A 27,914-nucleotide genomic window follows, 5' to 3' on the forward strand; every position below is an offset into this window, starting at 1 on the left:
AAAATCTGCTTCCAAGAGATTGGGTGTGCTAGGCCGACTCCCTACCTTCTTTACCCCTGCACAGTTGTTGACTTTATACAGTACACGGGTTTTATTCGCCCCTGTGTAGAGTACAACCCTCATGTGTGGGGAGGCTCCCCACACACAGCTCTTCTCAATAGGGTGGGGTCAAAGGCTTTTCGTCTCATTAACTCTCCTCCTCTTCCTGGCTCCCTTCAACCACTGTGTCTTCGCCACACTGTTGCATTTTTATCTCTTTTCTGTCGCTACTGCAGTGGTCACTGCTCCTCTGAACTGTCTGCTTTCATTCCTCCACCTCTACGATGGGTGCATAGCATCCGTCTAGTAACAAACTCTCATCCCTTTTCTGTCCAGATCTCTAATGCAAAAGTTGATCATTACTTCCAGTCCTTCATTTATGTAACAGGACAACTCTGGAACTGTCTCCCACTGTCCATATTTCCTGTTTCCTATGATCTCCAGTCTTTCAAACGCATTGTGTCCAGGCACCTCGAAATGAACAGATCTTGAATTTGGCTCTCTTTTGTATTATTTTTGTTTCTTCTCAGAAGGAACGATTTCCGAGCTCGTGACTTTTGGTTCCTTCTTGCATTAAAACACACACACATACACACACACACACACACACACACACACACACACACACACACAGATTAATGGACGGAAGGAGGAATGGATAGATGGGAGGATGGATGGAGGGAAGAATAGAAAAAAATAAATTGATTGATAAATAAACAGATGGATGGATGGATGGATGGAGAGAGAGAGAGAGAGAGAGAGAGCAGTTAGTGAAAGTATGGACAGATTGATAAACTGATGAAAACGCGGTGAGCAAGAAAAACATATCCACAACCACATGCTCCGCGACGTGGTTAGACTGGGCTGCAGTGCTGAACATAGCGAGCATACCCACAACCGCTCAAGATCACACACCTCTGAGTCGCCTCTCCTCACTCCTTTTGCTTTATGAGAAAAAAACAGTGTATGGTAGGATGCTTCTCGATCAGACTTCGTTTGTGTTTATATATCATCATCATCAGCCGATTGAGTATCCACTGCAGGACCGGCCTATCCCTACCGAAGTGGGGACGATACAAACAATGTATCTCTACCAAGTGGCTTAGGCTGTCTAGTAGAGATTGTATGTAGGGTGAGAAGTGCTTGTAAGTGTAATTGTTGTGTTCGAGTGGCTTTGGATGTGTATGTAGTCTGTGAACCAAGTGTAATCGGCCAACGCAAGCCGACTGGGTGCAAGCATACTTCATAGTATGCGACACTGGTTCAACCACAGCACCCCTGAGGTCCGCCAAAGCACTATGTGGCCAGAAGGACGCTCCCAAAGTTTATTACCCTGGTGGGGCGCAAACCCTCGTTCTTCAGTGTACGAAAACGCACACTTTCCCACTGTACCACGGAGGCTTCCTTTATATATATATATATATATATATATATATATATATATATGTATATCTATCTATCTATCTATCTATCTATCTATCTATATCTATCTAAATCTATCTATCTATCTATCTATATATATATATTTATATTTATATATATAGATATAGATAGATAGATACATACATAGATAGATAGATAGAAATATATATATATATATATATATATATATATATATATTTATATATATATAAATATGTATATATATATATATATATATATATATATATATATGAATGTCTATATATCTATCTATCTATCTATATCTGTCTATCTATCTATCTATCAATCTATCTATATACATATATATATATCTGTCTTTATCTATCTATCTATCTATCTATCTATATACATATATATATATATATATATATATATATATATATATATATATATATGTGTATATATATATATATATATATATATATATATATATATATATATATATATATATATATATATATATATATATGTAACTTGCAATACTTTGGTAATAGAAACTCCGTGTACAAACAGCTAGATAAGGAGTTTATTACAAGATCACAGTAAAATAGTCTGCCCTTCTCGGCTGCCTGATATCAACTGATGCAATAACGCCGTCTTCAGACGTGGGAAAGCATGCTGACCTAGCAAATTTAGTGGGGGCATGTATGCATTGGGGGGGTACATATATACATCGGGGGTAGACATATTGTGGAGGAGGTACACTACGCCCCCGGGTAGCTGAGATGGTGTCTCCTGACACCGGGAGGTAAATGGTGTTTGATTATAGTAGGAAGGCAGGACCGGGAGATTTGTACAAGGGATAAGTATGATACAGGGGCAGTAGGGGAGACATGGCCATGTTGAGGGGAGGGAATTAGAACGATATATACAGATAAGATATACAAGGATTAATAGGTACAAATTCAGTAAGGGTCGAAGGTATATATAAACATAATGGGAATTACACAATAATAGTTTGATATATGATAAACAAGGAGTAGATATGAGAGTTCTATTGTTGTTCTTCCTTCATTTTGTTGTTGTTGTTGTATTTTCTATACGATGCACTGTCACTCAGTAATGCGTGAAAGAAATACCATCATTTTCTAGTAGGCAGAGTGCTGTTCACAGTTTGGTTAAGTGTTAGATGGCAATGGAAGGCACTGAATGTGAGGGCACTAAGTACGGGGAGTTTCTACGTCGTGTGTAGGGCGTACGATCCCTGTAGTGACTGATTTCCTGGAGTCGACGTTCCATTTTTCGGACACAACAATGCACTGCACAGATGATGAGTAGAAAACCTATGAAAGCGATAACCACAGGGGGAAACACAACTGTTGGATGAACCCATGAATGGCTGAAGGCCAGAGAAAATTGATCCATAATGAAATCACTGTCATTGAGGAAGGTGAGCATGCGCAAGTGAGGGGAGGTGATGGTAATGTTGGCAGATGGTAGGGTTGAAGGCATGTCGATTGGTTGAAAGATGTCATAGGAGTGTTTACGAACAGCTTGGTGATAGCGAGTGGCGTAAGTGATGACGGACTCTGATTTGACGGTACAGTAGTCAGGTGCTCTGTAGAGACCACTAGCGGGGACGGAGCGAACGGAAGAACCAGGACACATGGTTGTGACAGAGATGGGAACAGCAAAGAAGAAGTACTGGACATGGTTGAGGTGAGCATGGTGGACCGGGAGGTCAGGAGCTGGGACAAAAGAACAGGCCGAGTAGATGGAATGGTTGCGAACTAAAGCAGACTCACAGGGTGTAGCACTGCTAGGGAAGATAGTGAAAAGGTGGGCAGCACAGAGACGAGAGGTGGGAGTAAGGGAGGAACATTGCTGGAGGTCTGTGGAAGAAAGGAAGGCAACGGAAAGATCATCATGGGAGAGGAGGAAATACTCTGAAGGAACAGATACCTGTAACAAGGAGTTGTTGAGACGGGAAGGGAAGGGAATGATGTGGAAAAGGTTAAAGATTATGGCAGAACGGAGAGGAATATGGACGACGACGTATGTAGTGAGAAGAGTGGCTTCGAGAACAGGATAATAATATTCAAGGGAGGAGTAAGGGAGGACTGGGGAGAGACCGAAGGTGGAGTGAGCCCATTCCAGGACAGAACGGAGAGCTGAGACAGGTACTAAGGCGGCAGTGACACGTCCATTGATAGCATCGACCAGGATACGAACCAAGGTAGAGACTTGAGACAGGAGAGAGTCAACGGCCAGTTGGAGATTATCCATGTTGAGTTTGAGGTAGAAGAACTGAGAGATAACGTTGAGATCTGAAAGGTGGCATTGTAAGATATCGGTGAAATTGTTTAGAGTGGACGTGACTTCATGGAGTTGGGTTGTGAGCTTCTGTAACATAGTGTGTTGGATTTTAATGACTCGGCGTTGCGATTCTAGGGCTGAAGCTAAATGAGTGAGATCAGATTGGAAGCCAGAAATGTCACGGGCTGTAGCAACGCCAAACAAGCCACTCAGAATCTCACCGCCGAAGTCGAAGAGACCTCGTTTCACACAAGAACAACCCACGGGTGTCTGAATGGAAAATGTGTCATTGAGCTCAGTGAATCTGTTACTTATGTATTGCAATTGCCAGGAGAGTGGGAGGAAAAGGTTATAGAGATACTCATTCGGGTTGTGTGTCCCCATGAGGGCCGTGAGATGGTTCCTGATTCCGCGGAGCTGGTGCGCGTAGGCAGGTAGGGCAATGGCTACGTCGGCCAGGGGCGCAAGATCGTAGCGCAAGGAGACCTCGCCTCCTGAGCCGACCAAGGCCCCGGGACGTACTCCACCATCGTCCTGACCTGACCCAGACCCCAGGACGGTCAGCACTGCCAGAAGGGAGATCGCTAACATCGTACCTAGAAAATCAGGGTAGAGTTAATGGGGGAGGTCGTGAAGAGGTTGATGGGCAGAGCGCAGTTTGGACCGATATTGATTGGTTGATGAATGAGCAGGTGGAGATGGAGAAGAAGGAGACTGAGGGATAGGTGGAGACAAGGTAGACTGAGGGATGGGAGGAGGGGAAGAGGGGGCAGGAGGTTGTGTAAGTGACTCTTCCAACACGAGGCCACGGGGTGCGCGCTTTAAGTCATCGACGTGGACCCATCTGGTGTCCCTAGTGGACAGGTCCTGGAGGTGAAATTTGTTGCCTTGTTGAGTGAGGACTCGGTGGGGCCCTGTAAATTTGTCATCCAACTTGGAGGAACGCGTATGGGAATGAGCAAAGACAAGATCGCCTACACTGATAGTGATGGGAGAGGCGGACTTATGTTGGCGCTACAGCATGTCCTCCCGAGAGGAAGCCAAAGTGGATTGGACATACTAGTGGATTGTCTGGAAGTAGGCCAATTTTAGTTTAACATAATCATCCATGTTGTAGATGGGTTCTGGCGTTGAGGATAAGAGAGAGTATGGGAGGTCCTTGTCAAAGCCAAAGAGGACGAAGAAGGGAGATTCAGCAATGGATGCATTGATGGAACTATTGATGGAGGATGCCACTTGGGGAATCCAGTCATCCCAGGATGAACTATGGGAGCCTAGATGTCTGAGGCACTCTAAGATTTTTCGGTTGTGGCGTTCTACAAGGCCATTGGAAGCCGGATGGTTAGGTACGACATTGCACTTACTGATATGAAAGTGGCGACAGATCTCATCTAGAAGGCTATTGTTGAATTCTGTACCGTTGTCAGTAAGAATGGTATAAGGGGTACTGAACGGGCAAATTACGTGATTTACAAGGGCACGTGCAACACTCTTCACGGTCTTGTCGGAGAGGGGTACGAGGACACAGTAGCGGGAGAAGTGGTCGACCGCTACGAACAAGTACTCAGCGCCAGATTCTGTGAGAGGTAGTTTTAAGAGATCGATTGAGACAGTTTCCCATGGTCGTGATGGGATTGGGTATTGTAAGAGAGGTGCTGGTAAGCCGGTTGATCCTTTGTGGCGGTGGCACGAGAGGCAAGAGTCACAGTGGGCATTGATATCGCGGTGCATGGTTGGCCAATAGTATTTGAGACGTGCTTGGCGCAAGCATCGGTCTTTACCTGGATGGGAAGCTTGAGGAGTATTATGAACAATATGAAGAACCTTTGGTATCAGGGTAGTGGGGACAACAAGTTGGCGTACTTCGCGATTGGGCATATCTTTGCCTGTTAGCAGTGTTTTCCTGTACAAGAGATCATCATCTAGCATGAACTCATCTAGTGATACTGGCAGAGTAGGTAAGGTCGAGGCATCGCCAGATTCTAGGAAATAAATGACTTTGGACCACATGGGGTTTTGGCGTTGAAAGTTTCGAACAACTTCTGACGTTAGTGTAGTATTTTCAGTTACTTCAGGCTGCAGTGATGTTATAGCTGCTGCTACGTGACGTGAGAGTGCGTCTGCGACTACATTCAACTTGCCTGGTACATATTGAAAAGTGGGATTAAAGTCCTGGATGATGACAGACCATCTAGCTAACCTACCTGTTAGGTTGCGATTCTTGAACAAATCACATAGTGGAAGGTGTGTCACGAATCAATTCGCGACATTTCCTTTTTGTGAGAAGCCACGAACTATTAGTGGAAAACTCACTGTGTATCGCTCAGCTAACCGTTTCTCCCTCCATATTCGGAGTATACTTTTCAAATCATTCGTCACCGTTTTCAAAAAGTGACCGATTAAATGCACGTCATTAAGTGCGCTACTGAGCGATACAATTGTTTCTTTATCGTTTGCCTCTGCTTCCCTCAACCGTTAGCCACGCCTTGCGTCCTGCCCATACAATGTATTTGAATTCAGTCTTGTGTTTGTTGTGACGGAGGAAGGTCCTGTGCCGCAGTGTGAGAGGTCAGCTAGTACCCAAACTCCACTTCACAGTTAGTCCAGTCTTCCCACCCATCTGGTGATACGCAGCATTCATCGACTATAGTATTTCTTTTGTGTATTTTCTAGTTATAAGAGTTTAATTAAGGTGTTTTTTTTTTTTTAGACGTAAGTATTTAGCTCGTGTGAGAGTGAGTGAGTGCGTCTCATTGATTTGAAATGTAACGTTAAATTTATTTTTGTAATTAATAAATTTAACAGTTCTATTTCTTGAGCTTAATGTAGAGTAAAAATCTTGTTTCATTTCTCCATAATTAAGCTTATTTTCCATATAGCTCCTAGCTTGCATAAACATTTACTATTCATAACTGGTACTTAGACCAGTCTTGTATTAACTTAAAATCCGTTGTGCCAGGAGTTAATGCATCAGCAAGAACCTGATGTTATTATTATTAGTATTAGTTATTTATTGTCAGGGGTGATGTAACTTTCTCCAGAGGCTAACAGTACAGTAATTCAGCAATTGTGAGTAATTAGTCTCTGCTGTGTACTGTTGAGAAAGTTTATAAATTCTCGTTCTTGAGAATCTTAGCAAGTCAGCGTAAAGTAATCGTTGCTTGATGTAGCAAGACAATCATTGTCTTTGCTCTTCAATATTATTGAATATTATTATCAAATTAAATAATATTTAACCATTTATATCAAAATTACCCTGATATTATAAAAACCCCGTGACAATTGGCGACCTCATTCCAGGATATTAACTCCTAGTTCTAAAGCTATTCACAAGATAGTGCTCACTCATTCATATTTAGGTATTTATCATTAAAGTTTATAGACACAAGTTTACTGGTGTTTACCGTTAATTTAGCAAGTGAATTTTGCTTTATCAATCCATTGAGTACTTAACTCTAGTTTATTTTTGGTAACGCCAGACGATTTTATTCGCTCCTGGGAAGTCGCCGTACCCATTGTGTTTATTATTGACAATAGTCTTCCCAGTCATTTACATTTTTGATTTATTCTTTGCCAGTTAACTGGATAAGACTGGTCACCACTAGCTTGTGTCTGTACTCTTTATTTGTGTTTATTGGCATTCGTTTGCGAAGCAGCAATCAGTACTGAGTCGCTAGTTATTTAGATTGAGTTAGCGACATGGCTACTACCATATTTTTACAGGAAGCCAAAGATATGGGCCTTACGGACCCAACTGAAATCAAAGAATACATACTCTCACGGTTCAATTACGAGCAAGAACGTGAGAAAGATGCTCGTGAAGAGCGTAGAATTCAGCGCGAATACGAGCGAGAACAGCGCGAATACGAGCGAGAACAGCGTGAACACGAGCAAAAACAGCGCGAACTCGACTTAGAACACGTGCGGGAACAACGTGAATATGAACGTGCCGAACGTGAAGCACGCGAGAAACATGAACTTGAAGTGCTGAAGCTCAAGCGAGATTCCTTGGCTTCAGACACATCTGGTGCAGTTGGTTCAAGCTCCACGAGCGCTCTCCCTGCACATGTTATGGCGACCCCACACATCAAGCTTCCCCCATACAAAGATGGCGAGCGAATCGAGCCATACATAGCTCGATTTGAAGACATGGCTCAGCTTTACCAGCTCGATGATGCAGCTAAGCGGCTTCAGTTTCTTAGTCTGTTTGAGGGCCCTGCCCTCGATATTCTCCACAGAATTCGTGGAGACAATCTCACGTATGAAGTGATGAAAGCTGCACTCATTAAGGCGTATGGTCTCACAGTAGACGACGCCAAAGCTCAGTTCATGCGAGCTCGTCTCCAAGACAAGGAGACAGCTGTTCAGTTCCTCGACCGTCTCACTGCTTACCTAGGTGAGTGGATGGAAAAAGATGAAACTCCTTCCACGCGTGAGGGGATAATTGACCTTATGCTGCGTACACAGCTAGAGAGGTCGTGGCCTGCTGAGCTCATAGCACAGCTTAAGATCTGCCAGGTGAAAGATGCCAGCCAAATGGTAGAGAAGGCTGACGCATTCTTTACTGCATACGGGTATCAAGCTCGTAAGCAAAACACCTGGAGCAGAAAAGATACTGCCAAGTCTGGGAAGCCGTCTCAGACTGAACCCCAGCAACAAGGCCATTCTCAGAATAATGGCCAAGGTCCAAAACCGCAGTGGAAGGACCAGGGGCAAAACACTCAGAAACCTGAGTGGAAGAGGTACAACAAGTACCCTAACCAACAGCAGTATCAGCCACGCAACCGACCTTTGGGACAAACTTTTTCACCACCAGCTCAAAAGAGGCAGGAAGCGAATGCAGCCTTCATTCCTCAGCAGCAGCCTGGTGGTCACGTCCCTACCAGTGTGGGTACTTCCCCACAGTTCACTAGTCCCACAGTGACAGTGAACCCCCCTCCACAGATGGCCAATGTTCCATCTTATAACTCACAAGGCACAATGTTTGCCACATCAATTCAGCAGCCTTATGAGTGGCTAGCTGCTTCCTCCACAGGCCCTCCTGCAGGTGACAGTACCTTCCTTGTACAGCCAGGGTTTGTGGGAGGCATTCCTGTGAAGGTCCTGAGAGACAATGGTTCCTCAGGTTGCTCTGTCAAGCAGAGTTTAGTTCGGCCTGAGCAGTATACAGGTCGACAGATCCATGCAAGCCTTATTGATGGATCAGTGAGATTGTTCCCTGAGGCATGTATCCAGGTGGCATCTCCATTTTATACTGGTATGACACTTGCAGTTGTCATGCCAGAACCTTTATTTGAACTCATCATTGGAAATATTCATGGAGTCAAGGATAGTTGCTCCGATGACGCTACTCAGACTTCGGCTGCTGCGGTAACACGAGCCATGGCTGAGGCTCCAGATTGTGTCACCCCAGTGATCATTGAATCGCCGCAAGATCTGATGTGTAGTCAACTTGTTGTGCAAGAACAACATTCTGACCCAACACTTGCTGCCGTGCGGAACAAACAAAAGGGTCGAGTGATTAAGTATTCACGGGGAGGTCGAGCCAAGTTCCTTCGCAAACAAGGACGGCTCTACCGTGAGTCACGAACACCCGAGGGTGAGGTTCGACTGCAGTTTGTCGTTCCTGCAAAGTACCGCCTAGCAGTGTTACAATGGGGTCATTGTTCAGCCTCAGGAGGTCACATGGGCAAAAGGAAGACCCAGGGCCGTATCCGAGCTGACTTTTTCTGGCCAGGGATGAGACGAGACATAGATAGTTTTGTCCGTTCCTGCAGTGTGTGTCAAAGTAACACCACTAATCAGGGACATGCCCTTCCTGTGCCGTTTCTAACCACACCTGTAATCTCTGAGTCAGTTGAGAGACAGGATAGTGGTAATGTGGGTGTAGACCTGATGTCTCACCTACTAGCTGCTTACTAACTAGCAACTGTTGTATGTTGGGTTCCGTAATAGGCATCCTAAGCGATTTGAGTAATCCAAGGACCAGCCTGGTTCCCAGTTAAAAGTGTAGACCAGACGTCTCACTCGTTGGCCCTACAGGACACAGTATATCCAGGGCTTGTACATACATGTATACCATAAGTTAAGGGGGAAGTTTGAGAACCTTGCAGAGACAGTCCGAGGCTGTGTATGAATTACCTTGTGGAATGTCTCGCTGTGGGCCTCTCTGAGGATTCCCGGAGAATGCACATTACCCACATGAGTGTTCACACCCACGGTGGGTGTTAAAACGTGACCTGCCCGAGATTGCGTAGCGATTTTCAGCTTCCTGTATTACTCGTAAGTGTAGAGTTAGGTTAACCAGTAAACTGCCCGTTCTAAGCAATTTGTGAATTCAAGAACTGGCACGTTTCCTGGTTAATAATGTTAGGTTAACCAGTAAACTGCCCGTTCTAAGCAATTTGTGAATTCAAGAACTGGCACGTTTCCTGGTTAATAATACTATAAATTTGTATTACTGTGTCATTTTACACGTAGGTACAGTTACACTACAACTGTCACACCTACACCGTGTATTGCATACACAACACTACATAACAATTAGTTGTTAATGTAAATGTAGCGAACTTTCGCTCAGTTTGACCTGAGTACAGGATTTTCACAGTCGTCACGGAGTTTTTCCCTCAAGCTTGTTTCTATTAACGTAAATACGAGGTTTTTTCGCTCACTGGCGACTGCGACATACTCCTGTAGCAGGATAGCACACACACCACAGTGTGAATCTTGTGTGACTGAGTTAGGATGTATATGTATCTATATTGAAATCTTTCTTCTGAAGGAAGAAAGATTTAATTTTCATGGGGCGTAATGTCACGAATCAATTCGCGACATTTCCTTTTTGTGAGAAGCCACGAACTATTAGTGGAAAACTCACTGTGTATCGCTCAGCTAACCGTTTCTCCCTCCATATTCGGAGTATACTTTTCAAATCATTCGTCACCATTTTCAAAAAGTGACCGATTAAATGCACGTCATTAAGTGCGCTACTGAGCGATACAATTGTTTCTTTATCGTTTGCCTCTGCTTCCCTCAACCGTTAGCCACGCCTTGCGTCCTGCCCATACAATGTATTTGAATTCAGTCTTGTGTTTGTTGTGACGGAGGAAGGTCCTGTGCCGCAGTGTGAGAGGTCAGCTAGTACCCAAACTCCACTTCACAGTTAGTCCAGTCTTCCCACCCATCTGGTGATACGCAGCATTCATCGACTATAGTATTTCTTTTGTGTATTTTCTAGTTATAAGAGTTTAATTAAGGTGTTTTTTTTTTTAGACGTAAGTATTTAGCTCGTGTGAGAGTGAGTGAGTGCGTCTCATTGATTTGAAATGTAACGTTAAATTTATTTTTGTAATTAATAAATTTAACAGTTCTATTTCTTGAGCTTAATGTAGAGTAAAAATCTTGTTTCATTTCTCCATAATTAAGCTTATTTTCCATATAGCTCCTAGCTTGCATAAACATTTACTATTCATAACTGGTAATTAGACCAGTCTTGTATTAACTTAAAATCCGTTGTGCCAGGAGTTAATGCATCAGCAAGAACCTGATGTTATTATTATTAGTATTAGTTATTTATTGTCAGGGGTGATGTAACTTTCTCCAGAGGCTAACAGTACAGTAATTCAGCAATTGTGAGTAATTAGTCTCTGCTGTGTACTGTTGAGAAAGTTTATAAATTCTCGTTCTTGAGAATCTTAGCAAGTCAGCGTAAAGTAATCGTTGCTTGATGTAGCAAGACAATCATTGTCTTTGCTCTTCAATATTATTGAATATTATTATCAAATTAAATAATATTTAACCATTTATATCAAAATTACCCTGATATTATAAAAACCCCGTGACAAGGTGGTCTGTTTGGATATGCACTGGATAACCATAGACTATATCTCTGAAATGTTTCAAGGACCAGATTACCGCTAGCGCTTCGAGATCTGTGACACTATAGTTACGTTCAGCGGTTGTAAGGGTGCGACTAGCATACGCTATTACGTGCTTCCTTGATGCTTCATCGAGTTGCATCAAAACGGCACCAAGTCCAGTGCCTGCGGCATCTGTGCAGAGAAGGAAGGGTGTGGTATAATCAGGGAATGCTAGAACAGGGGCATTTACAAGAGCTGTCTTTAGCTTTTGGAAAGCCTGTGACTGGTCGTTAGTCCAAACAAAGGGCACATTCTGCTTGAGTAAGTGGGTCAGAGGAGCGGCGATCTTCGCATAATTCCGGATGAAGTGACGATAATAGCCATTGAGGCCCAGGAAACTTCGTACAGCTTCGGTAGTGGTAGGTTCTAGGAAGGTAATGATCGCCTTAGTTTTTTCCTCATTAGTATGAATGCCTTGTGCATCTACGACATGGCCTAGGAATTTGATTTTCTTCCGCAGGAAGTCACATTTACTGAGATTGATTTTCAGGCCTGCGAGCTGGAGGCGTTCAAAGACTTGCTGGAGCTTGGTAAAATGATCAGGAATGGATTTACTCACAACAATGATATCATCTAGGTAAGCAAAAAGAGAGTGTCCCATCATACCGCTGAAGACTGAATGGATAAGTCGCATGAACACGGAAGGAGCATTTCTCAGACCAAAAGGGAGTCTCTTAAACTGAAAATGTCCGGAAGGGGTGCTAAAGGCTGTGACTGGGCGAGAGGACTCTTCCATTTCGACCTGCCAGTACCCGCTGAGGAGGTCTAAAGATGAAAAGACTACGTTATTTTCACCAAGGGATTCTAGCAAATCAGTGAGGACAGGTAATGGGAAACGGTCTGGAACGGTGACAGAATTGACCTTACGATAGTCGACTACTGGTCTAAAGTTGCCGTCCTTCTTTGGTACTAAGAAAAGTGGGCTATTCCATGGACTGACGGAGGGTTCAATAATGTCCTGGTCTAACATGTTCTGTACCATTTGATCTGTTTGCTTTCTCTGGCTGTGAGGAAATCGATACGCTGGTATGTAAATTGGCTGAGTTCCTGGGAGTAGTTCAATCGTATGTTTGACAAGGTCTGTTCTACCCATCGGTTCACCGGGTAAGGCAACCACGTTTCTGTACGAGGTCAGAAGGTCGAGGAGTTGAGGCGTATTTTCTGGGAAATCTGTGCAAGTGAGATGTGAGAGCATATCGGGTAAATGCTTCGGCGCAGGTCCCGTAGAGTTAATAGTACATACACCGATTGGCGTATCATCAGTCTGAATAGTAGGAATTGAGGAATCCTGGCACACCTTTACGGCCACTGGGTATACTAGGAAGTCTCCAATCTTTACACCGCTTTTAAGTTTTAGTGGAGCATTTGTGACATTGAGCAAGCACAGGTAGCATAAACTGTCCTCTAAGACTGTACACCACGCTGACTCATAAGTCAAGCCATTCACACAACACGTCTCAGGTAGGGTTAGTACATCCACTCCTTCTTTCTCACCGGCAACACAAACAGAGACTTTGGTGAACTCATGTGGTAACAAAATTGTGCAGGCATTCGTTACTGCACGTTTCGTCTCTGCGTGTTGGAGAAGATCATTCAGACTGTGTGAGGTAGGTAACTGAGACATGTCTGAGTCAGCGATAGTGTTGTCGGGAGAGGATGTAAGAGCCATGTTCGAGGGCTGAGATGATGTATCAGGAGACATTGAGGAATTTATGTCCTTGCTCGCAGTCAGTAAAGGAATGATCTCTGTATTCTCAGATGATGATAGTGGTGGTTTGGGCTGGGTTGAACTTTTTGGTAGTGATAGGGACAGAGGTAACTGAAGGACTGATTTGATCGTAAGAACAGGACGGAGACATTCCATAGTGTAAACCGGGAATCCAGAAATGTCTATACTACCACAAGCAGGTAATAATGCAATGAAATGTTGTGCCATGGTAGAGAAACCAATAAGGGCATCTGCAGGATACTGCAAGTCATTAGTGACATGAAATTCAATGAGGATAGGGGGCAAATCTCTATGGAGTTTGACTTCAAGGGTGACTCTTCCCTTATCCTTAAACTCTGAGCCGTTAACACCACATGGGCGAATGTCTGGTGGTTCTAGGAAACTGACGTGGCTGTGATGGCGATGAATAATTTGTAAGGAATTTTCGGAGATGAGATTTACTATAGATCCTGTGTCCAAGAAGAATGACGTTGGTATGTCATGACTGCTTCCGAGAATGACTAAACCCGAGGATGTTATGGGACCTACATGGCAGATGGGGAGTTGGGTTTCTGGTTCTACGTGATATTGGTCCGATACGGGCGCGGCGCTTCCCCCGACTGTTGGTGGTTGAGGTAACGACATTCCTCAGTGGTGTGAGTCGTGCTTGATTTGTGGTATTTGCAGTGTGGACGATGTGAGTGGGAAGCCGTACGCTGTCTGGTTTGGGAGTGAGGACGTCTGTATGTACGGTCGCAACTGGATGCTCGATGTCCAGGATGACCACAGTACCAGCAAAGAATTGAAGATTGTCTGTTCCGTCGGGCGCTAGATTGATCACGACCTGCAGTAGGAGAACGATGTGTGGCAGGTCTGCCACGTGTGGTGGGATGGGAGTGAGATTGGTCTGGGGTAGTGGAGGTGTGACAGACTGAGGAGGCCAAGGGTTGGGTGGTGCCCTGACGCGTGTAGTTCGAACCTGTTCTTTCATGAATGGCTTTAGTGACCTGAATAATTTTATCCCCTGGACTGAAACCGATTTCCAAGGCTAGCTCTGGCTGTTTAGGAGTAAGCCAGTGAAGGAATCTGAGGTAACCAATTAAGTCAGCAAAGTTGGTGAGTGAAAGCACTGGAACGCCATTCTTGTCTTCTAACCATTTCGTGCCTACCAGTAATTGGAGCATCTCACTACTAGTTGCTTTCATGGCGGCGGCAGCTTCGCGGAGCTTGGCATATTGCGCTGGGACGCGCAAGTCCTCATCTAGTTGGTTTAGGAGATTAATGAATCCCATGAGAGACGTGGTATTTGAATGCTGGCAACAAAGGCTGATGAGTTCCGTACGAAAATCAGCAAAGGTACGAATGCTATCGAAATGTCCTGCACGGATCGCGGATCCGATGTCTGATTTACCGTGGTGCAAGCGACCAAGGAGGTAAGCTATTTGAGCGATTCCTCTCAACTCTCCAACTCGAATTCTTCCCGCTCCTTCTGGCACCTTGCCAAAAATCTTTCTAACAACTTTACCTCATCATCCTTCCCTCCTCTTTTCTACTCTGATGGTTCTGTAGCTATTTCTTCTACTGATAAAACAGATCTCTTCGCACAGACTTTCTCCTCCAATTCCACCTTAGATGATTCCGGTGCTGTTCCTCCATCACTTCCCCCCTCTGACTTCCTCATGGCTGACATTAAAATTTCTTCAGTTGATGTATTTTCTGCCATCACTGGCCTCAGTACTAACAAGGCATATGGGCCTGATGGGGTCCCTCCTGTTATTCTCAAGAACTGTGCTTCTGTGCTTACACCCTGCCTAGGCAAACTATTTCGCCTTTGTCTGTCAACTTGTACCTTTCCTTCTTGCTGGAAGTTTGCTCTCATTCAGCCGGTCCCAAAGAAGGGTGACCACTCCCAACCCTCCAACTATCGTCCAATTGCTTTAACGTCCTGTATTTCAAAAGTTTTCGAGTCAATTCTTAATAGAAAAATTTTAAGGCATCTTTCCTATCACAACCTTTTTTCCGATCGTCAGTATGGGTTCCGTCAGGGACGCTCCACTGGCGATCTTCTCACCTACCTTTCAGACTCCTGGTCATCCTCCTTTCGGGAATTTGGCGAAAGCTTTGCCATTGCACTTGACATCTCAAAGGCTTTCGATCGAGTCTGGCATAAATCTTTAATTTCCAAACTGCCTTCCTACGGTTTCTATCCTTCTATCTGTGCCTTCATCGCTGGCTTCCTTTCTGGTCGTTCTATAGCCGCTGTTGTAGACGGCCATCGTTCTTCTCCTAGATCTATCAACAGTGGTGTTCCTGAGGGCTCTGTCCTATCACCAACTCTCTTCCTTTTATTCATCAATGATCTTCTAAGCTGTACATCTAACCCTATCCACTCATACGCTGATGACTCCACCCTTCACCTTTCCATTCGGTTCCCGCAACGCCCATCTCAACAGTTACTTCAACAAACAAGGGATGAGGCTATGGCACACCTAATGTCTGACTTGGCTCATATCTCTGACTGGGGTAAAAATAATATGGTTGTCTTTAATGCATCTAAGACTCAGTTCTTACACCTATCAACCCGACAAAATCTTCCACAGGTATACCCACGAATGTTTAATAATATTCAGCTTAATCCTGCATCATCCTTGAACATGCCTGGGGTTTCATTTACTCGGGACTTATCTTGGAAAGATCATATTACATCTCTTGTAAAATCTGCTTCCAAGAGATTGGGTGTGCTAAGCTGACTCCGCTCTTTCTTTACCCCTGCACAATTGTTGACTCTATACAAGGGTTTTATCCGCCCCTGTGTGGAGTACAGCTCTCATGTGTGGGGAGGCTCCCCACATACAGCTCTTCTCAATAGGGTGGAGTCAAAGGCTTTTCGTCTCATTAACTCTCCTCCTCTTACTGACTCCCTTCAACCTCTGTCTCTTCGCCTCACTGTTGCATCTTTATCTCTTTTCTATCGCTACTTTAATGGTCACTGCTCCTCTGAACTGTCTGCTTGCATTCCTCCACCTCTACTACGGGCGCGTAGCACCCGTCTGGCAGCAAACTCTCATCCCTTTTCTGTCCAACTCTCTAATGCAAGAGTTAACCGTTACTCCCAGTCTTTCATTTATGCAACAGGTCAGCTCTGGAACTGTCTCCCTCTGTCTGTATTTCCTGCTGCCTAGGATCTCCAGTCTTTCAAACGCAGTGTGTCCAGGCATCTCAAAATGATCGGATCTTGAATTTGGCTCTCTATTGTATTTTGTTTTTCTCTTGGAGGGAACTGTTACTGCGGGCTCATGGTTTTTGGTTCCTTCTTCCTCGCATAAAAAAAAAAAAAAATTTGTCTATTTATTTCTGTTTCGACTTCTCTGAGGAAATCATAGACAGACCAAGTTGGGTCCTGGCCGGTAAATTTGGGACGATTGGCATCGTCGAGATAGATAGACTGTGGAGGGTTGGCCATGGCTGGAAGTGTAGAAGTGGTGGCAGGAGAGGTGTGGGAGAGAGAGAAGGTAGTGGCAGTTAAGGGCAAGCAAGACGGGGTATGAAGGGAGGCAGGAGAGGGAACGACAGGGGAAGGAGTAGAGGAAGAAGAAGGGAGTGTAGAGGCAGGAGTAGAGGAGGAGGTATCTGGATTTACGAGGGTAGGACGGGTAGTAAGTGATTCTGCGGGAAGTGAAACGGGGGTCTCAGGTACAGGGCGGTGGTACTCTTTGCCACTTCGTAAATGAGTGATTGTGTTAGAGTCGGCAGACGGGGTATGAGCAGGTGATGTTTCCGGGTCGAGAGGGCTGGTGGTAAGCGGTTGACGTGGAAAGTATGACATTTAATGCGGCAATGGGAGATGAAAGGATGAAGATGGATACGTAGGTGGAAATGTATAAATAACAATGAGAGAATGGAATACACTAGGTGTGAAAATGAATGAAGGTGCGGGCATGGATGGTTTAAATAAAATGCGAAGGATGAGATGGAGGATAAATAACGTAGGTGAAGATGAAAACGGGGTAATGAAAATGAGATGGAATATTTACAATAACCAATCTGTAGAGAAAATCGAGGATAATCTCTATAGAAAGGAAAGATATACTATAGTTACACAGTAGAAACGGGAGTGTCGAGATGGATGACGTGCCGGGTGGCTGGGCGTAGCTGGGCTAGGGCGAGGCGGGGCTGGGCGGGGCGACGGGACGGGGCGGGGCGGGGCGGCAGTGGAGAGACAGCTGGGCGGAGAGGAGAAGAGACGCCGCGATGAATCACCGGCAGGGAGTGGCGGTCTTAGGAGGCTCCGTAATGCAGACCAGATGCGGGCGACAGCAGAGGCCGGTGGTGGGTGGTGAGGGCAGATGTCGGCGCAAGGCAGGTGTAGAGCTTGTGAGTTGCAAATGCAGAGAATGGTGGGGGGCAGGCAGTGGGCAGACAGTGATAAGTGGCACCGTGGGGGCAGAAGTTATGATGAGTTCGGAACAGGTGCTGGGAACAGGTGCAACAGGTGCGTAGGTCAGCGACGGTGACACGTGCGGTCAGGAACAAGGCGTATGGGTGCGGTTGTTTGAGAGGTGAGCACTGGTGAGAAAAATGGTACACTCGAAAAGCACAGCCAAGGTATAGAGGCACGGAGGAGGGGCGAGGCTGGCAGATGCGAGTCGTCGTGTATCTTGTTGTATCACTAAAAATCCAAGGAGGCGGTCAGAATGTGATGGTTCGAAACACTGCTGCTACCAAATGTAACTTGCAATACTTTGGTAATAGAAACTCTGTGTACAAACAGCTAGATAAGGAGTTTATTACAAGATCACAGTAAAATAGTCTGCCCTTCTTGGCTGCCTGATATCAACTGATGCAATAACGCCGTCTTCAGGCGTGGGAAAGCATGCTGACCTAGCAAGATTAGTGGGGGCATGTATGCATTGGGGGGGGACATATATACATCGGGGGTAGACGTATTGTGGAGGGGATACATATATATATATATATATATAAACATATAAATATATATATATATATATATATATATATATATATATATATATATATATATATATATATATATATATATATATATATATATATATATATATATATATATATATATATATATATATATATATATATATATATATATATATACAGTATATAGGAAGCAGGAAATACAGAGAGAGGGAGATAGTTCCAGAGTTGACCTATTGCATAAATGAAGGACTGGGAGTAACGGTTAACTCTTGCATTAGAGAGTTGGACAGAAAAGGGATGAGTGTTTGTTTCTAGACAGGTGCTATGCTCCCATCGTAGAGGTGGAGGAATGCATGCAGACAGTTCAGGGGAGCAGTGACCATTGAAGTAGCCACAGAAAAGAGATAAAGATGCAACAGTGCAATGAAGAGACAGAGGTTGAAGGGAGTCAGTAAGAGGAGGAGAGTTAATGAGACGAGAAGCCTTTGACTCCACCCTATTGAGAAGAGCTGTATGTGGGGAGCCTCCCCACACATGAGAGTTTTACTCCACACAAGGGCGGTTAAAAACCCTGTATAGAGTCAACAATTTTGCACGAGGAAAGAAGGAACGGAGTCGGCTTAGCACACCTAATCTCTTGGGAGAAGATTTTACAAGAGATGTAATATGATCTTTCATGATAAGTCCCGAGTAAATGGAACCCCAAGCATGTTCAAGAATGATGCAGGATTAAGCTGAATATTATTAAACATTAGTGGGTATACCTGTGGATGATTTTGTTGGGTTGATAGGTGTAGGAACTGAGTCTTTGATGTATTAAAAACAACCAGATTATATTTACCTCAGTCAGCGATACGAGCCAAGTCAGACATTAGGTGTGCCATAGCCTCATCCCTTGTTTGTTGAAGTAACTGCTGAGATGGACTTTGCGGGAACCAAATGGAAAGTTGATGGGTGTAGTCATCAGCATATGAGTGGATAGGGTTAGATGTACAGCTTAGAACAGGGGTTCTTAAGCTTGGGTCCATGGACCCCATGAGCTTCAAGGGGTCTGTGAAAGTCAGAAAAATTGAACAATTTCGTGATGCCGTTTGGCATCATTAACTAAAAAAAAAAAAAAAAAAATCGAAGAGTCTTGAAGATTTCTGGTGTTCATTGACACATCCCTACCCCCATCTGGCAAAGGGAGCTATGGGTGCTGTGATTCAGTTTGCCACTACATACCTTTGTGAGTCAGGGTTTTCAGCACTTGTTTCTATCAAAACGAAAAGTCGAAATCAACTGGATGTCAATGATGACATGCGTGTTTCCTTGCCAAAGACCACTCCGCAAATTCATCTTATTCAAGCCAAACAACAACCCTGTCACTGAAATGAACCTTTGAGCAGAATTAATGTTGTTATGTGGGATGTTTTTAGTCCGACTCCTCGTCCTAAAAACGCCCGCGACTGAGCGGGGTCCTCTTTCCGGACCAGAAATAAAACACTCACGAAGGAACAGGGCATTAAAACTAGGCAGTACACCTTAACACATCTATTGTCTTAATTCAATACACTGTTACAATATAAAAACAAAGAGTTACAGGATATGATGGAGACGGGTTTACAGAGTTAGATTCTCAATATAATGTATCACACACAGCACAGGCAGAGAGTGGAGTTTTGGAATTATACATCGATGGTGAGCTGTAATTTCTTTATACCCGTATTATGTCCATAAGCAGTAATAGTCTAAACCAGATGCTCTAGGGTTAAAGAGGGCCAGGGGTCAAGAGAGTGAATATTACTATAACTTGTCAGAGCGCGAGTCGCGACACTCGGGATAGTTACTTAGTTGCGGAGACACTGTTCACAAGCTTTTGGTTTTTCCTCACGCTCTCACTGTTTCCATATGTCTCTGGACTGGTGTTTACTAGTCTTTTCTGTTCCGCCTGGGTATTTGTCTCACTGCGTGTCACTTATATTATTCTGGCCTTACTCTTTCACTGTCACTGTTCACTCCCGTCTCTGTGGTTTTTCAAGGCACACGAGATACGTTAAAGTCACTACTTGCCCCTGTTTCCTGGGCTTAACAGAGGAGGCGCCCAGGCGTGGGACGGGGCTCTACTGGGGAGCCCTCCTGTAGGAGACAGTGCACTACCCGCAGGGGTGTCACTGCCCAGGCCTTCTTTCGTCAGGGGGGTGCAGGGAGGCTCTCTCGTCTTGGGGCCTCGACCTGAGAGGCCCTCATGCTGGAGTCTCGTCAGTGGGGTGCAGGAAGGCCCTCCGACCTGGGAGCCTTGACCTGAAGGGCAGCCCTCGGGGCTGGGGCCGAACACCTGCAGGAGGCGGGCCTGTCACCTCTTATTCTGGGCAGAGAGCCGTGAGGGAGTGGAGCCCAAGCGGCCTGGCTCTGGGGCCAGATGGTCCGATCTGGGAGCCCGGGTGCTGCAGTCGCCTGTAGAGAAGGGTGCCGTCAGGGGCAGACTGCGGCACTTCTTCTGTCTGGCGTCCGTCAGGGAACGGGACCGACCAGGGGTAGGCGGCAGGACCGACACAGGGCCGCGCCACCACTCCAGCAGCACCTCCGGGGAACCACACTTGGAGGGAGAAAGTAAAGGGAGTCCCACACAGCTGAGAGGTGAAAGGCCGGCCGTGCAAGGGATCTCCTTCTCCGGGAGGACCCCAGGAATCACGGATGAAGGGCGTACAGTGGCCGCTCCTTCCCCCACACGTACAGTGGCCGTTGTGGCGGTTCCGCAATTCCTAAGGTCCACAGCTGAAGGGTGTACAGAGGCCACTCCTTCCCCCACACATACAGTGGCCGTTGTGGCGGTGCTGCTCCTGAAGGAGGAAGAGGCAGATGAGGAGCATACAGTGGCCGCTCCCTCCCCGGCACGTACAGTGGCCGTTACTGCGGGTCTGCCTGCCCAGCAGAAAGTAACTGAAGGGCGTACAGTGGCCGCTCCTTCCCCGGCACGTACAGTGGCCGTTACTGCAGTGTTACTCCCGTAGGAGGAGGAGATAGTGAGTGAGGGGTGTACAGTGGCCGCTCCCTCCCCGACACATACAGTGGCCATTATCGCGGTTCCACTCCTCCTTCCTTTGCCAGTTGGAGTGTGCTCCATAGCTAACACTCCGAGGCTGTCTCCAGATGTGGCTGTAGCTGAAGGGCGTACAGTGGCCGCTCCTTCCCCCATACGTACAGTGGCCATTGTGGCGCCGCTACAGGGGGAAACAACTGAGGGGCGTACAGTGGCCGCTCCCTCCCTGGCATGTACAGTGGCCGTTACTGCGGTGTTGTCTGGGACTGAATCTGGCTCAGTCCCACCCCGAACCTGGTGAAGGCTGCCCCCCCCCCGCAGGGTCGTGTCTTTCACTGGCATAGCTTCTGTCGGACTGATTGAGTGACAGAAGGCCTTAGGACAGGGGAGCACCGGCACCCTTCATGTCCCAGGTTGACCTCTCAGTGATCCAGCCCTCTGTGGTGTCCTCCTGGGGTGGTGGTGAGGCAGCGGCTCGGTGGTAGGGTGGGGGGTGGCGGGGTGGTTGTTCCGGTGGTGGCGGGTATTTCAAATGTTTTGTTTTGTTTAATTTGCACAAATTGGATGTATTTCATTTTTTCATCGAGTGGCCATTAGCTTTTCCATGAAAGAGTGGGAAACAATACTTTGTAGAGACAGTTTTATACTTTGTGTATGTCATACACTGCGTGAGGCAGTTTTCAATCAAATAAATACATTCATTGCATGCAAAATGCTGTGTTTGTGATTAGGTGCATTTTTGTAGGGAAGGGGTTCATTGCTTTCACTAGATTTGCAAAGGGGTCTGTAACACAAAAAAGGTTAAGAACCACTGGCTTAGAAGGTCATTGATGAATAAAAGGGAGAGAGTTGGTGTTAGGACAGAGCCCTGAGGAACACCACTGTTGATAGATCTAGGAGAAGAACGATGGCCATCTACAACAGCAGCTATTGTACTACCAGAAAGGAAGCTAGAGATGAAGGCACAGATAGAAGGATAGAAACCGTAAGAGGGCAGTTTGGAAATTAAGATTTATACCAGACTCCATCGAAAGCCTTAGAGATGTCAAGTGCAATGGCAAAGCTTCCGCCAAAGTCCTGAAAGGAGGATGACCAGGAGTCTGAAAGGTAGGTGTGAAGATCGCCAGTGGAGCGTCCCTGACGGAACCCATACTGACGATCAGAAAGAATGTTGCAACTGGAATGATGCTTTAAAATTATTCTATTAAGAACTGACTCCAAAACTTTTGAGATACAGGATGTTAGAGCAATTGGTCGATAGTTAGAGGGTTGGAAATGGTCACCCTTCTTTGCGACTGGCTGAATGAGAGCAAACATCCAGCGAGAAGGAAAGGAACAAGTTGATAGACAAAGGCGAAAGAGCTTGCCTAGGCAGGGTGTAAGCACAGAAACACAGTTCTTGAGAACAACAGGAGGAACTCCATCAGGCCCATATGCCTTATTAGTATTGAGGCCAGCAATGACAGAAAATACATCAGCTGAAGAAATTTTAATGTCAGCCATGAGGAAGTCAGAGGGGGGAAGTGAGGGAGGAACAGCATTGGAATCGTCTAAGGTGGAATTGGAGGAGAAAGTCTGAGCAGAGAGATCTGCTTTATCAGTAGAAGAAATAGCTACAGAGCCATTAGAGTAGAAAAAAAGAGTGAAGGATGATGAGGTAAAGTTGTTAGAAAAGTTTTTGGCAAGGTGTCAGAAGGAGCGGGAAGCATTCGAGTTGGAGAGTTGTGAGCATTTAGTATGGATGAAATTATTTTTAGCAGACCGAAGAACAGACTTAGCACGATTTCGGGCAGAAACGTATAAAAGATGTGATTCAGGGGTGGGTTGGCTCCGGTACCTTTTATAGGCCCTCTCCTTGTTGCGGACAGCATTAGAACAAACGTGATTAAACCAAGACTTTCTTGCATTAGTCAGAGGATATGAGAAAGAAATGTATGCTTCCATGCCCGAGAAAATAACCTCCGTGCAAGGGATCTCCTTCTCCGGGAGGACCCCAGGAATCACGGATGAAGGGCGTACAGTGGCCGCTCCTTCCCCCACACGTACAGTGGCCGTTGTGGCGGTTCCGCAATTCCTAAGGTCCACAGCTGAAGGGTGTACAGAGGCCACTCCTTCCCCCACACATACAGTGGCCGTTGTGGCGGTGCTGCTCCTGAAGGAGGAAGAGGCAGATATATATATATATAAATATATATATATACATATATATATATATATATATATATATATATATATATATATATATATATATATATATATATATATATATATATATATATATATATATATATATATATATATATATATATATTTATATATATATATATATATATATTTATATATATATATATATATATATTTATATATATATATATATATATATATATATATATATATATATATATATATATATATATATATATATATATATATATATATATATATATATATATATATATATATATATATATATATTTCTCTAGTTTCCTAGATCATCAGTTAAAAATAGTGGCCCAGGAAGAGGTGTGCTTCCTTCAAGTGATTGATAGTCATTGATATTTCGTATGAATTGTCCACCGTTGTTAGTTTTATTTCGACTTGTGTGAAGCTTTAGTTGCCTCAGTTTCGTAATTCGAAAAAAAAAGTTCGTTTGTTGTAGTTGTAATTGGATCAGTGTCTCACAGATCTCTGTTCAGTAATGGTTTAAATTTACTTATGAAATTTTTTTCCTTCGATTTTCTTATATTGGATCATCCCTTTTTACTTTATAGAAGCGCAAAATACTGAAGTTTGGAGAACATTTTTTTTGCACATTCAGCTATGTGGGTATTAACATATAAACCTTCACTGTGATAAATATGATCCCTATGTAGGTTAGTACGAAGCCTGATATTTGAGGTCTCACCTATATAAATCTCTTTGCATCCACTGCAGCGAATTACTTAAATGCAGTTTTGTGTCGAGCATCCCATGTTTTCGTTAATTTGGAATGTATAGTTGGCACTGGGAAAAGTAAATTGACTGCCTTCAATTATTTCCATACAGAGTTTACGTTTTTTTTCTTCACATTTCTTCACTTTGAAACTAGATATATTATTAAACCTAGCCCTTGTTAAAATTCTTTTTAGATTATTGGGTTGCCGCTTGGCTTTAATTAAGGAAACATCTTTATATATTTCTTGTGTTTCTGGTGTTTTTTGAAGAACATTAATTGTACATGAGACTTCTTTAAAGTGATCATCATAATTTGGGTTATAAGTTCTTATATATGGTATTGTGTTTGTATTACTGGCTGTTTCTCTATTACTGGAGCTCCGAAGGTTGCCTATGGGAATTTGTTTTACTCTTTCAATGCCATTTTTTAAATTATACTTTTGGGATATCTACGTTGTCAGAGAAAGTTTTTCAGCTCACTTAATCTTATTATATATATATATATATATATATATATATATATATATATATATATATATATATATATATATATATATATATATATATATATATATATATATATATATATATATATATATATATATATATATATATATATATATATATATATATATATATATACTGTTTATTACTTTTAGAGTACATTGTTTGGATCTACAAACATGCGATGCAGTGTAAAACCAACATATTTTGGATGTTTACTCAGTCCTTTTCTTCAAACAAGAACTTTATAAGGTGGGAACACGTAGGTTACAGTACATTTGGTTTAGTGGTGGGCAGAGTAATAAAGGTTAGATAACTCTAGATTTATATTTGAATGCAAGGTTAATCATGAATAAGACATGTTGTTTCGTAGCATTTTTTTTTTTTTTTTAACACTGAGCTACGTGTATTTTGCAACAAAAGTATGCAAATGTGGGGAAGGGTACGTTGGAAGAGGCATAAGAGCCCCAGAATATTAACGAACTATATACAGTGTACCCACTCTCTACGCACTCCCAACATTGCTATACACAGTCTTTGGGCCAACACCAACTCCTTCAACTTGACACATTAAACGCCCATTTGCTCAACCACACGCTGTCGTTACGAAAGAAAAACCCGCAACTGAAGTGAATGTGGTGAAGAATCTATTATAGTTTTGCCATTCCCAGACGTTTTTATTATACTAAAGAAGTGTCTATTGTACATAAGAGGTTCATGAAGGTTTTGTCTACCGACTTATTTTCGAAAGGTGTCCTCTATCTAAATGAATGCCTCTGAAGGCAACATGAACAAAGTAACATAAGTCCTGAATCCGTAGGGGCCTTCAGTTTTTCTTCCTTCTCCAAACAATTTAATTAAACTTTGAAGAGACCAATCGTAATGAAGAAATTAATGGAATTTTGACTCTTCCAGCACAGAAAGTTTCCCTGAGCAGTACAAAAGTCAATGACTTAAAGATTCTTCGTAGACTTTCCTCTCTATCCATATCTTTTTCTGCCTCTGCACTCAACATCCACTATTTATATTTTTTTTACGACCTAAATTTGCCATATTTCCATCCTGAATTTGAGTAGTAGCATTATATTAGCATTAGAACACAATGTTAATCACGAATTAATGCTGTAGCAAGGGTGTACGGTAAAGTCATATCATTGTCTTTTTCTGCCAATGATCTTCGTGATTAAGTTTCAGAGACTAAAATCTGGTCCAGGTTAATGTGAAACAACTATAAAACAGAGCTCGTACTGGGCTTGGATTCACAAACATAAGATCATCTCTCTCTCAACAGTAGCATTAATTTTTGTAGGAAAAACAAGCAGACTTGTAATTTTTCACATGTCCCTTGTTCGTTCTTTTTACTTACAAGCAGTCTTCATTACGAGCAAGAATATTACTTTTTTTTTTTTTTTTTTTTTTTTGCGGAAAGAAGGAAAAGAACAAAGACACTTTCTATGTCTCTTGTTCTTCTTGCATATCAGAATGTGAGTTACATGAACGAGTACGTTGTGGGTTTGTGCATCTGATCGCTGATACTCTCCTGTCTTTCGCAACCTAAATACAATCCACTAAAAATACATACGAACAGAAGACGCATCACCACAAGTGACGGTAGGAATGGAGTTCGACGTGACTGCCTTCACCACCACGGAGGCAGGTTTGTTATCAAGTCATTTACTTTGCTTATCAATAACCTGGAGTGAAATTATGGTTGGCAAAGGGGAAATAAAGGGCAGGAGGAGGAGATGGAGAAGACAACGAGGGAAGTATCTGAGGAGGATAGAGAATAGATATAAGCTGGCTGAGGAAAAAAGGGAGAGAGAGAGAGAGAGAGAGAGAGAGAGAGAGAGAGAGAGAGAGAGCATGGGGGAGGAAGATGCAGATGACGTTGGGATGAAGATGCTAAGGAGGAAGAGTGAATGGTAGAACTGGAATGTTAACCCTAAGATGACGAGAAGCCATTTCCAAGTTGAATGAAGTCGCCTGGGTGTAGCACAGTAGAGAAAATAGTGATTTTTATCGTCACCAGGAAATTGAGACCTTTTAATCCTTACACGACTAGACACAACTATGATGAAGAAAATCATCTGACCGGAGGAGCAGAAAAACTGACTAGCTCTTAACTGGCATCAACGGACATGGGAATAGTAACTGTATTCACACAGACTTTTAAGTTACATTTTGATATTCTCATGTATATTAATAATATCCACATATAATCGACAGAACTTACATCAGTTTCAGGGGAAAAAATATCAAAGTTTGGCCACCGCAGAGATTCGAATGCGTGAGAAAAACATAAATAGGGCTCAAAATTAGTCAGTTTTTGTTTTGTTTTCTAGTGTAAGGAAGAAGGAACCAAAAGCCAGGAACCCGCAAACCGTTCCTTAAAAAAAAAATAATAATAAAAAAAAATAAATAAAACAGAGCCAAATTCAAGACCCGTTCATTTCGAGATCCCTGGACACACTGCGTTTTTTAAGACTGGAGGTCATAGGAGTAAGAAATACAGACAGAGAGAGACAGTTTCAGAGGTAACCTGTTGCATAAATGAAGGACCGGGAGTAACGGTTAACTCTTGCATTAGAGAGTTGGACAGAAAAGGGATGAGTTTGTTGTTAGACCGTTGCTACGCGCCCCCTTTAGAGGTAGAGGGATGCAAACAGACAGTTCGGAGGAGCAATGACCATTGAAGTAGCGACAGAAAAAAGATAAAGATACAACAGTGCAGCGAAGAGACAGAAGTTGAAATGAGCCAGTAAGAGGAGAGTTAATGAGACAAAAAGCCTTTGACAACCTTGTTGAGAAGAGCTGTATGTGGGGAGCCTCCCCACACATGAATGTTGTACTCTACACATGGACGAATAAAACCCGTGTTTAAAGTCAGCAATGGACTGGTTAATCGCTGCGTACAAGTTACATAACGTAATATAATGGTCACTCATAATCGTCGGAATATCATTAATTTTTCTCCCCGATTGATTATTAAAAAGATAAATAAATGCCAAAGTTGGAGATTATCGTACCTCGCGGGAAACATGCACCCTCACTGTGACATCACGACCCATACTATGGTCGTACCATTCTAAAGTGGCGGTTTGGGTGGGGCACGAACCTCTGTACAGTGTTGCCAAGT

Source organism: Coenobita brevimanus, chromosome 43 (genome assembly GCF_032717465.1).
Source record: "Coenobita brevimanus isolate Jiangsu-jjx chromosome 43, ASM3271746v2, whole genome shotgun sequence".
In the NCBI taxonomy this organism is placed as follows: Eukaryota; Metazoa; Arthropoda; class Malacostraca; order Decapoda; family Coenobitidae; genus Coenobita; species Coenobita brevimanus.